At 40.2% G+C, this 9551-nt stretch overlaps 1 non-coding gene across 1 annotated transcript; it reads right to left on the bottom strand.

Moving 5' to 3' along the window:
• Window positions 1-334: 334 nt before the first annotated feature.
• TRNAT-CGU lies at window positions 335-408 on the bottom strand. The gene has a single exon. It is a non-coding gene; the product is annotated as a tRNA-Thr (tRNA).
• Window positions 409-9551: the final 9143 nt, after the last annotated feature.

Below are 9551 nucleotides of genomic sequence, written 5' to 3'. Positions count from 1 at the left end.
ATTTAAGTAAGGTTTCATGGAGTTTGAGAAACCAGAAGAATATATTTTTTAATGTTTTGAATTTAAAGTTTTACCATTTTATTTTAGATATTTTTTATCCGTGATTGAACTTGAACCCCTGAGTTCGGTGAAATTCCAACATAACTGTCTGAGAGATCGTCAGAAACTAATAGCCTTCGAGGATGCAGGTGGAATGAAGAGAGACTGGAGAGACTAAAGCTCTATGCAGTGGATCTGATATTGTGATTAAGGATTATAGACTAAAAATTGTGATAAATTTACAAAAACAGATGGCCCTTATTAAAAGGGGAAAGAAAAAAACATAACTACTTTAAGGCCCCGCTGGGATTCGAACCCAGGATCTCCTGTTTACGAGACAGGCGCTTTAGCCAACTAAGCCACAGAGCCAGCTGCGCAGACCCCATGGCTTCTTTTATGACCGAATTGTACTTAATTAGGTGAAAAGTTGTGTTGCCACTGAGAGTTACTGTGTTTTCGAATACATCAACTTTGTAGTAAAGGCAGACTCCTGAAAGGAACTTCTAGAAATTAGACTCGCTTCGAGTCCAACAAAACACACCCACACTCACATAATCACTTGGAAAATGTGCTTAGAACAATGTCAGCGCGTCCCAGAGGGCAAATAAAGCCGTGAAATCGGAGAGTGGAGATGAACCGTGTTCCCAGAGGAGGAAGAGACATCTGTCTCTAGACGTAGCGAGAGCAGTTTTTACATTCCACGGCATTGTGGTGATTTAGAATCAAGTGACTGGATTCTAAAAGTGGAGTGAAAAGCTTTTCTAGCCACACAGATCATTCAGAATTTTCATCACATTAATGGCTTTTCTGGCCATTAGAAGATAGCACACGGATGCGCTGAAAAACAAAAACTGTTACCGCCTTCAGACTCTCCAAACAGCTGCCAGATCACTGCTCTAGAGAAAGCAGGCGACAGCTGGGAGGCGACCTGGTCTGAGCTCACTTAACGGTTTTGTATTTCAAATCCAAAGAGCCTTTGCCTGCTCGAGGCTTGTGTTCCAGCGGCTCCTGAGAAGGGGCACAGATGGAAACCAGAAGGAGAGGCGTCACCACACAGGGTCGTTCCTAATTCTGCTTTCCTCATTTTGGTTCTTCAAGCTTCCATTAGATGTTTCCTAATATCTTCCTTATGGATCCTCACCTTGTAGAAGCTAAACAAACATTAATTGATTGAAAAATCCCCAAATTAAGATCCATTTTGAAACTGTTAACGTTTGTATCCTAGTTTTCTGCCTTTGCTTAGAACTGAGGCTGGTGCCAAAGTGAGGGAGTGAGTTCACCAAATAAAGCAAACGTCTCTGCACATTATCCAGCTTCCCCGCCATGTTAAAAAGACAACAGGGAGGACTACAAAATTCCTTGTTTAACCAGACAAAGGCTGGAAGGGGCTCTGGGACTGATAACGCCCTTGAATCCTAAAGTCTTTCTTAATTCCTCTCTTGAGCCAAAAGTTGGAGCATTGCCATTTCCTATCCCATTCGGAATGTTTTTGTAGTGAATATAAACTTATTTTCCTGTTAACCAAGATAGTCATGTTTTAATTTAATATAAATTAACAAACTGTTATGATTAGGGCTATACTAACAGTTACTGTATTAAGAGTTACTGAATATTTACTGAGTTTGGGAAACAACATCCCCCAAAATCATAAGGACCAGGAATCATAGCCTTTCTGAATTTGAATCAGCCAAATTGTTTATGATCAGGATTGTACTAACTTCAGTCACTAAAATACAACTGGGATGGCATTGTGTCCAGGGAAACACTGTTCAAGTTTTTCCCAACAAAAACAACGTATTGAATACCTACTCTGTGTCAGGAATTGAAATAACTTCTGTAGCCACAACTAGGAAGATAGCCAGATGATAAAAATCAAACAAGGAATAGTATCACAATAAAAGAAGTACAATGTGATAGCTGAGTGCCTAACAGGGCCCAGTAATCTAGTTCAAAGCATAATACTTTGTTTTAGGTATAATTCTGACATTGCCCAGTTCAACTAATTTTTAAAATTTCTTTTTGACTTTTGCTGGAAAAAGTCTTAACAGATTTTTTTCCCCTAATGTGACAATTAGTACTTGAACACACCTAGAATACATTCAAGTTAATCCAAGATAATTAAACAAAATAAAGAATATGGCTGGGTGCAGTGGCTCATGCCTATAATCCCAGCACTTTGGGAGGCTGAGGCAGGTGGATCACATGGGGTCAGGAGTTGGAGACCAGCCTGTCCAACATGGTGAAACCCCATCTTTACTAAAAATACAAAAATTAGCCAGGCATGGTGGTGGGCACCTGTAATCCCAGCTGCTCAGGAGGCTGAGGCATGAGAATTGCTTGAACCCGAGAGATGGAGGATGCAGTGAGTCGAGATCACACCACTGCACTCCAACCTGGGAGACAGAGCAAGACACCATCTCAAAAAAAAAAAAAAAAATTGGACCTCATGAGACTTACTACCACAAGAACAGTATGGGGGAAACCGCCCTTATGATTCTATTTTCTCCCACTGGGTCCCTCCCACAACATGTGGGAATTGTGGGAGCTACAATTTAAGATGGAATTTGGGTGAGAACACAGCCAAACCGTATCACTATCCCAACGGGATCCTCCTCCAAATAGACTTGTACTCATAAAGAAAAAAAATATGTCAGTGAATTGAAAGGGTAAATAATTCCCATGAAATCTCCAGCCAATTTGATGCAAAAGTGCTCAACTAACATCAGAATCCAAGACAGCTGACTGAGGGATATGAATATCAATAGTGGAGTACGGAGATTGTCACAACTGGAGTGACTTCATATTACCCTCAGTTATGCTTTCTTTGTTGAGAATAGGGTGATTTACCATAATACTAGTTAGTAGCTGTTAAGAATTGAATTTTGTCCCCTGAAAATTCATGTTTAAATCCTACCCTCACTACCTCAGAATGTGATCGTATTTGGAAATAAAGTAATCAAAGAGGTAATTAGTTAAATTGAAGTCATACGGAGTAAAGTGAACCCCTGATTCCGTATAACTGGTGTCCCAATAAAAAGAGGAAATTTGTCTGGGTGCAGTGGCTCACGCCTATAACCCCAGGATTTCGGGAGACCAAGGTGGGCGGATCACCTGAGATCAGGAGTTCGAGACCAGCCTGGCCAACATGGTGAACCCTCATCTCTACTAAAAACACAAAAATTAGCCGGGCGTGGTGGCGGGCCTGTAATTCCATCTACTCAGGATGCTGAGGCAGAAGTATCGCTTGAACCTGAGAGGCAGAGGTTGCAGTGAGCCAATATCATGCCATTGCACTCCAACCTGGGGACAAGAGCGAGACTTTGTCTCAGAAAAAAAAAAGGGAGGGGGGATGGAAATTTGAACATGCACACACATGCAGAGAGAATGCCATGTGAACATGAAGGCAGAGATTTGGTGATGCAATCACAAGGAATTTCAAAGATTGTCAGAAAACCACCAGAAACTAGAGGAGAGGCCTGAAATAGATTCTCCCTCACAACCCTCAGAAAGAAGAAACCCTGATAACACCTCAATCTTGGACTTCTTGCCTCTAGAACTGTGAGATTATAAAGTTCTGTTGTTTGAGCCGCCTAGTGTGTGTTATTTTGTTATAGCAGCCCACGGAAACTATTGCAGTAAGCAGCATCCTCTGAGAAATAACTAAGTTGTGTCCTAAGATTTCCCCCAAACTTTACTAAAATGAACTTATTTAAAAAGAAAACTAGTAAATAAGGGGTCAGATGAAGTAAGTGTGACAGGTTCATATGCCTAATTAAAAAGCTGAACAAAAATTTGAATTCAAAGATAGAAGAAAATAAAAGGCGCAAGGAAAAGTATGTGTCAGCTTAGGGATCCCAGTTCATAGTTTCTGAGAACAACCAGAGGTGGGGATAAACAAGGGCCACTCAGAATAGGAGTATCTCACAGATGTGTGGGAAGAAGAGAGGTTGAGCCTGGGAAGAAAAGTTAAGCTAAGAAGAGGGGTTAGAAAGGATGGAAACCAAAGGATAGCACAGGGATGGTAGAGGAAGGGGCCATCGTAGGAAGTGGTAAAAGCAAAGACTGTGAGCTAGGAGTGCAAAGCTGGCTGGATCCTGAGGGTAGTGAGTTACTGTAGTGAGTGTAGTGAATGAGTTGAGGTGGGGGAAAGTAAGAGAATCTGGAGAACAGAAGATGGAGATGAATGTGATCTGAGATTAAGGTGGGAAGGTAATTTAGGAATAAGGGATGGAGTGGGTGCACTGGAGAAGGTATTTTGAGGTAGGGCACAGAAGTGAGAGGCATAGGTGGTGGCTACAGAGGGGACCCTACAGAATGGGTAGGCTCAAGGAGAAGCTAGAGAAATGCCAGTTGGGAACACCAAATCAGCTAGAGGAATAAGACTGTCGGTCAGCGGAAAGCAGGCAATTGGCAGGTATCTATGCTAAAATGTTGGGCATTTTACCCTAATATAACTTTGCCATGAGATTGAAGTGCTATTCAGTGTCTAGTGGAGAATGTTGGTATACCATGTGTGTACCATCTACATTCACCAGTGATTTTAATACAGCATTTGTGACACTGGATTACCAGAAAGTCCTTTCAAACTTCTCTAATGGTAGCTTTGACACTAGCAACTTAGCACAGTACTCCAGTTTAGTCCTTTTCTAGCCTGAAAAGGCTATGTTTGAGTTCGGATTTCACCGTAATGAGGCAAGAGAAAGTAAAAGTACTAATAGTTAAGCATGGTAGAATTGCTAGTCCTATATCAAATGGATTGACTTTGAGAAGAAATTGCATTATGTCAAGTAGCCTAAGAATATGAATATTAAGATGACCACACTTTGGACTATTACTCAAGTGAAAAAGTTATTTGAACCATAAACATGCATTAAAAATCTTGATGAGCAACCATATATAACTGAAGGAAAGATGAAGTACTTGACCTTTAAAAGTAGAAACACAGTTACATGCCACATAAGGACATTTTAGTCAACAATGACAGTGGTCCCGTAAGACTGATTATAATAAAGCTGAAAAATTCTGATCACCTAATGACATTGTAGCTGTGGTAACGTAGCCCAGTGCGTTATTCACATGTTTGTGGTGATGCTGGTGCAAACAAACCTACTGCTCTGCCAGTTGTATAAAAATATAGTACATACAATTATGTATAGTACCTAATACTTGAAAATGATAATAAATGAGTATGTTACTGGTTTATGTATTTACTATACTATACTATACCTTTTATTGTTATTTTACAGTGTACTCTTTCTACTTATTAAAAAATAACTATGAAACAGCCTCAGTCAGGCCCTCACAAGGGATTCTTGAAGTCATTGTTATCTAGGAGATGACAGCTTCCTGCTTGGTATTGCCTCTGAAGACCTTCCAGTGAAACAAGATTTGGAGGTGGAAGATGGTGGTATTGACAATCCTGACCCTGTCTAGGCCTAGGCTAATGTGTGTGTTTGTGTCTTCATTTTTAACAAAAAAGTTTTAAAAGTTTTAAAAAAAAGTTTTTCAGTAGAAAAAAGCTTATGGAATATGAATATAAAGAAAAAATGTTTTTTGTACAGCTTTACAGGTGTCTGTGGTTTTTTTGTTTGTTTGTTTTTGATTTTTGAGATGGAGTCTTGCTCTGTCACCGAGGCTGCAGCGCAGTGGTGTGATCTCGGCTCACTTCAACCTCTGCCTCCCGGGTTCAAGTGATTCTCCTGCCTCCGCCCCCTGAGTAGCTGGGATTACAGGCGCCCACCACCACACCTGCCTAACTTTTTTGTTTTTTTTATTTTTAGTGGAGATGGGGTTTCACCATGTTAGCCAGGCTGGTCTCAAACTCTTGACCTCCAGTGATCTGCATGCTTCAGCCTCCCAAAGTGCTGAGATTACAGGCATAAACCACCATACCCAGCCAGGTGTTTGTGTTTTAAGTGTTATTACAAAAGATCAAAAAGTTTTTAAAAATTAAGTTTACAAAGTGAAAAAGTTACAATAAGTTAAGGTTAATATATACTTAGGCTACACGAAACTTATATTTATAATATAGTTTATATTTATAATATATTTATAATATATATCTATTATATTATATATTATATATATTTATAATATAATATAATATAGTTTCATGTACTTATATTTATAAGTTTCATGTAGCCTAAGTATATAGCATTTATACAATCTGCAGTAGTGTACAGTAATGTCCTACGTCTTCACGTTGACTTACCGCTCACTCACTGACTCACCAAGAACAACTCCTACCAGTCCTGCAAGACCCATTCATGGCAAGAGCCCAGTACAAGTGTACCATTTTAATGGAGTGCAATGGCTCAATCTCAGCTCACTGCAGCCTCGACCTCTGGGGCTCACTCCATCTTCCCATCTCAGCCTCCTGAGTAGCTGTGACCACAGGCGTGTGCCACCACACCCAGCTAATTTTTGTATTTTGTAGACATGGGGTTTCACCATGTTGCCCAGGTTGGTCTACAACTCCTGGGCTCAAGCGATCAACACGCTTAGCCTCCCAAAGTGCTGGGATTACTGTCATGTGCCACTGTTCCTGGCCCCATTTTTATCTTTTATGCCACATTTTTATTATACCTTTCGTATGTTTGGATACACAAATACCACTGTATTGCAATTGCTGACAGTATTCAGTTCAGCAACCTGCTGTACAGCTTTGTAGCCTAGGAGCAATAGGCTATACCATATGGCCTAGGTGTGTAGTTGGCTATATCATCTAGGTTTGCATAAGTACACTCTGTGATGTTCACACAATGACGAAATAATCCGACAGTGCATTTCTCAGAACATTTGCCCCTATTGACACACGACTGTATAAAGATTTTATCTTGGACCTGGCGTGGTGGCTCACGCCTGTAATCCTAGCACTTTGGGAGGCTGACGCGGGCTGATCACGAGGTGAGGAAATTGAGACCATCCTGGCTAACACGGTGAAACCCTGTCTCCGCTAAAAACACAAAAAATTAGCTGGGCGTGGTGGAAGGCGCCTGTAGTCCCAGCTACTCGGGAGGCTGAGGTAGGAAGGAGAACGGAGTGAACCCAGGAGGAGGAGTTTGCAGTGAGCTGAGATCGCAGCACTGCACTCCAGCCTGGGTGACAGAGCAAGACTCCATCTAAAAAAAAAAAAAAAAAGAAGAAGAAGATTTTGACCTTATGAAAAAATACTGTTGTTGGAGATATCTCTGACAAAATTTACCCACTTGAATAACAACAATAGATCCAGTATGTTTTAAAATGACCATTTAAAATGACCACAGTATAAATGTAAAATGACCACAATATAAATGTAAAATGACTACAATATAAATACATACCCATATCATAAGGGAAAAAAAGAGAGGAAGAAAACTCCAAATAAAAAAAAACACCAAACACAGCCAATCAAAAACCCACCAGTAATTCAAGTTCAGCATAGTAAGTGCATGAAGTAAAACCATTTAACCCAGAGGCACAAACAGAAGCCTCAGTGAGTGATAGCAGCCCTACCTTAGTACTTCCAGAGCCAGAACTCATGGCCTGGGGCCTATTTTGGGGCAGAGCTACAGAACTGAGGCTCCTGTAGAAGGCTGGGAGACTCCAGAGGCTTTCCCACCATGGAGAGGCTTAGGGACAATAAGAGTCAAAGCAGTATCTCTGTATCCACCAGCCCTTTAGTCATAGACACATGAGCAATTCGCAGACATTTTAAAAGTCAAGGGCTGGTGGAGGTGGTGTAACTTAATCTTGCCAGGTACAGTTCTGCCAAGCAGAGAGAAGCTTCTATTTTACGTTTTGTCTTTCCAAAATTGTCCCAGGACTAAGAAATCAGAATTGCCACTTCTTGAGATCCCCACTTTGCAAAGCTAGTTACTGGGGGGAAAAGCAGATCCCTTGAGAATTCAGGGCCTTCTGGGATGGAAGAAATAGACCCTTAAGCCCTATTCCCTCAAATCGAAATTTGAGGTTATTTGCCAGTGGTCTGAGATGGTTCCGACCTCACCTTAAAGCAAGGGAAGACAATTGAAACAAACTTATCTCATGGAAAAGGGAAGTTGATAACTTGGGACTGTCTTAAGTAAAAGGAAAGGCTTGTTTTAATTTATCATATGACTCTAGGTTCCTGATAGGAAAAATAAACATTTTTTTAAACAATATTTCAAAAGATGGCTATTTTAATTGGGTAAAACCAGGCCTAATTTTCTGTCACTTTTCTGCCAAAAGAATATTAAGAGAAGCAAAAGATAGAAAGAAAAGGGGCAATTTTCTAAAAACATAAAAATGAGCAGAGAACTGAAACCTCGAGAAAAATCTTCTATTTGCTGATCCTATTCCTTAGCATTGAAAAGCTAAAAAGATTCCTTTTTGTTACCAGATTGAAACTCCTCTGAGCCTCCATTTAGTGGTTTCTACAAAGTCTTGTGCGAGAGAAAATTAGATGTGAATCAAGGTTATTTAGCGAGGAATATAATTTGTTCTTTTCATATTAAGGAGAAATGAGATACAGCAGACCTACAAGGTAATGTAGGAAAATCTTCACACAGTTTATTCTTAGATTGTGATCAATAACCTCTCGGTAATTTAAAATAAAATACATCATGGTGGGTAGACAGAAATTTAACAGTGATTCTCTTTTCTTTCTTGTCTGTATTGGGCAAACCGGGGAAAGTTTAAACATTCAAGGGAGGAAATCTGGCAGTGTTTGGCAAGAACCTCTAAAATACGAAGTAAGTTGTAACCTGTGGTCAACTGGGGATGAAAGGCAGACTTTGGGGACTACCCTACACTGCAACAATATAAAGGACCTAAGAGAAGGATGGTAGATGGGAAGAGGAAGACAGTTATATGTTATGCACTGAAAATGCAAATAAGTAAATAACTATAAATCTATCACTTAAATTATTTGCTGAAGGAATAAATGGAAGACTCAGGCTTTCTGTGACCAAAACAAAATAATCTTTTTTTTTTTTTTTTTTTCTTGGAGGGGATAGAAAGCATGCATAGCTTTAACCTGCGGGTAGCTGAAGTATTAAATCAGTGAAATGTATAACTTCTCCAGGTCACTTATATGAAATAAATTTAGGGAACTGATGGGGAAAGAGTGGCACTGAGGACCACTGGGGGCAGACATTAGGAGCAGAGTGGGGACGGATATTTCAGTTAAGAAACATTCTCCAAGACCCTCCTTTTCTGAATGCTTTTCTCATTTGTAAAAATATTTTCAGGACAAAGGAAAGATCCTTCCAGAAAAGACAGAAAATGTTTTGCCGACGACTGTTTTTACTTAGGGAAACTGCTGAACTGCCCCCCGATTCCTTGCCGCGTCTCTGCCTTGTCTGAAGTTGGAAGTTGAGACTAAAGCACCAAGATACAAGAGACGCTGCATTCCAAAAGGAGATTTTTGTGTATTCTGCGAAATACACAAAAGAGCTAGCCAAAGAAAGTCCTCACACACGTGCATGGTATAAAAGCACCAGTTTTAAAAAGAGAAATGTTTTTGTTTTTGAGAAGCACAATTGAAGTGAGCA

This window comes from Piliocolobus tephrosceles, chromosome 5, assembly GCF_002776525.5.
Source record: "Piliocolobus tephrosceles isolate RC106 chromosome 5, ASM277652v3, whole genome shotgun sequence".
NCBI lineage: Eukaryota > Metazoa > Chordata > Mammalia > Primates > Cercopithecidae > Piliocolobus > Piliocolobus tephrosceles.
This window is presented reverse-complemented; position numbering and strand designations above follow the sequence as displayed.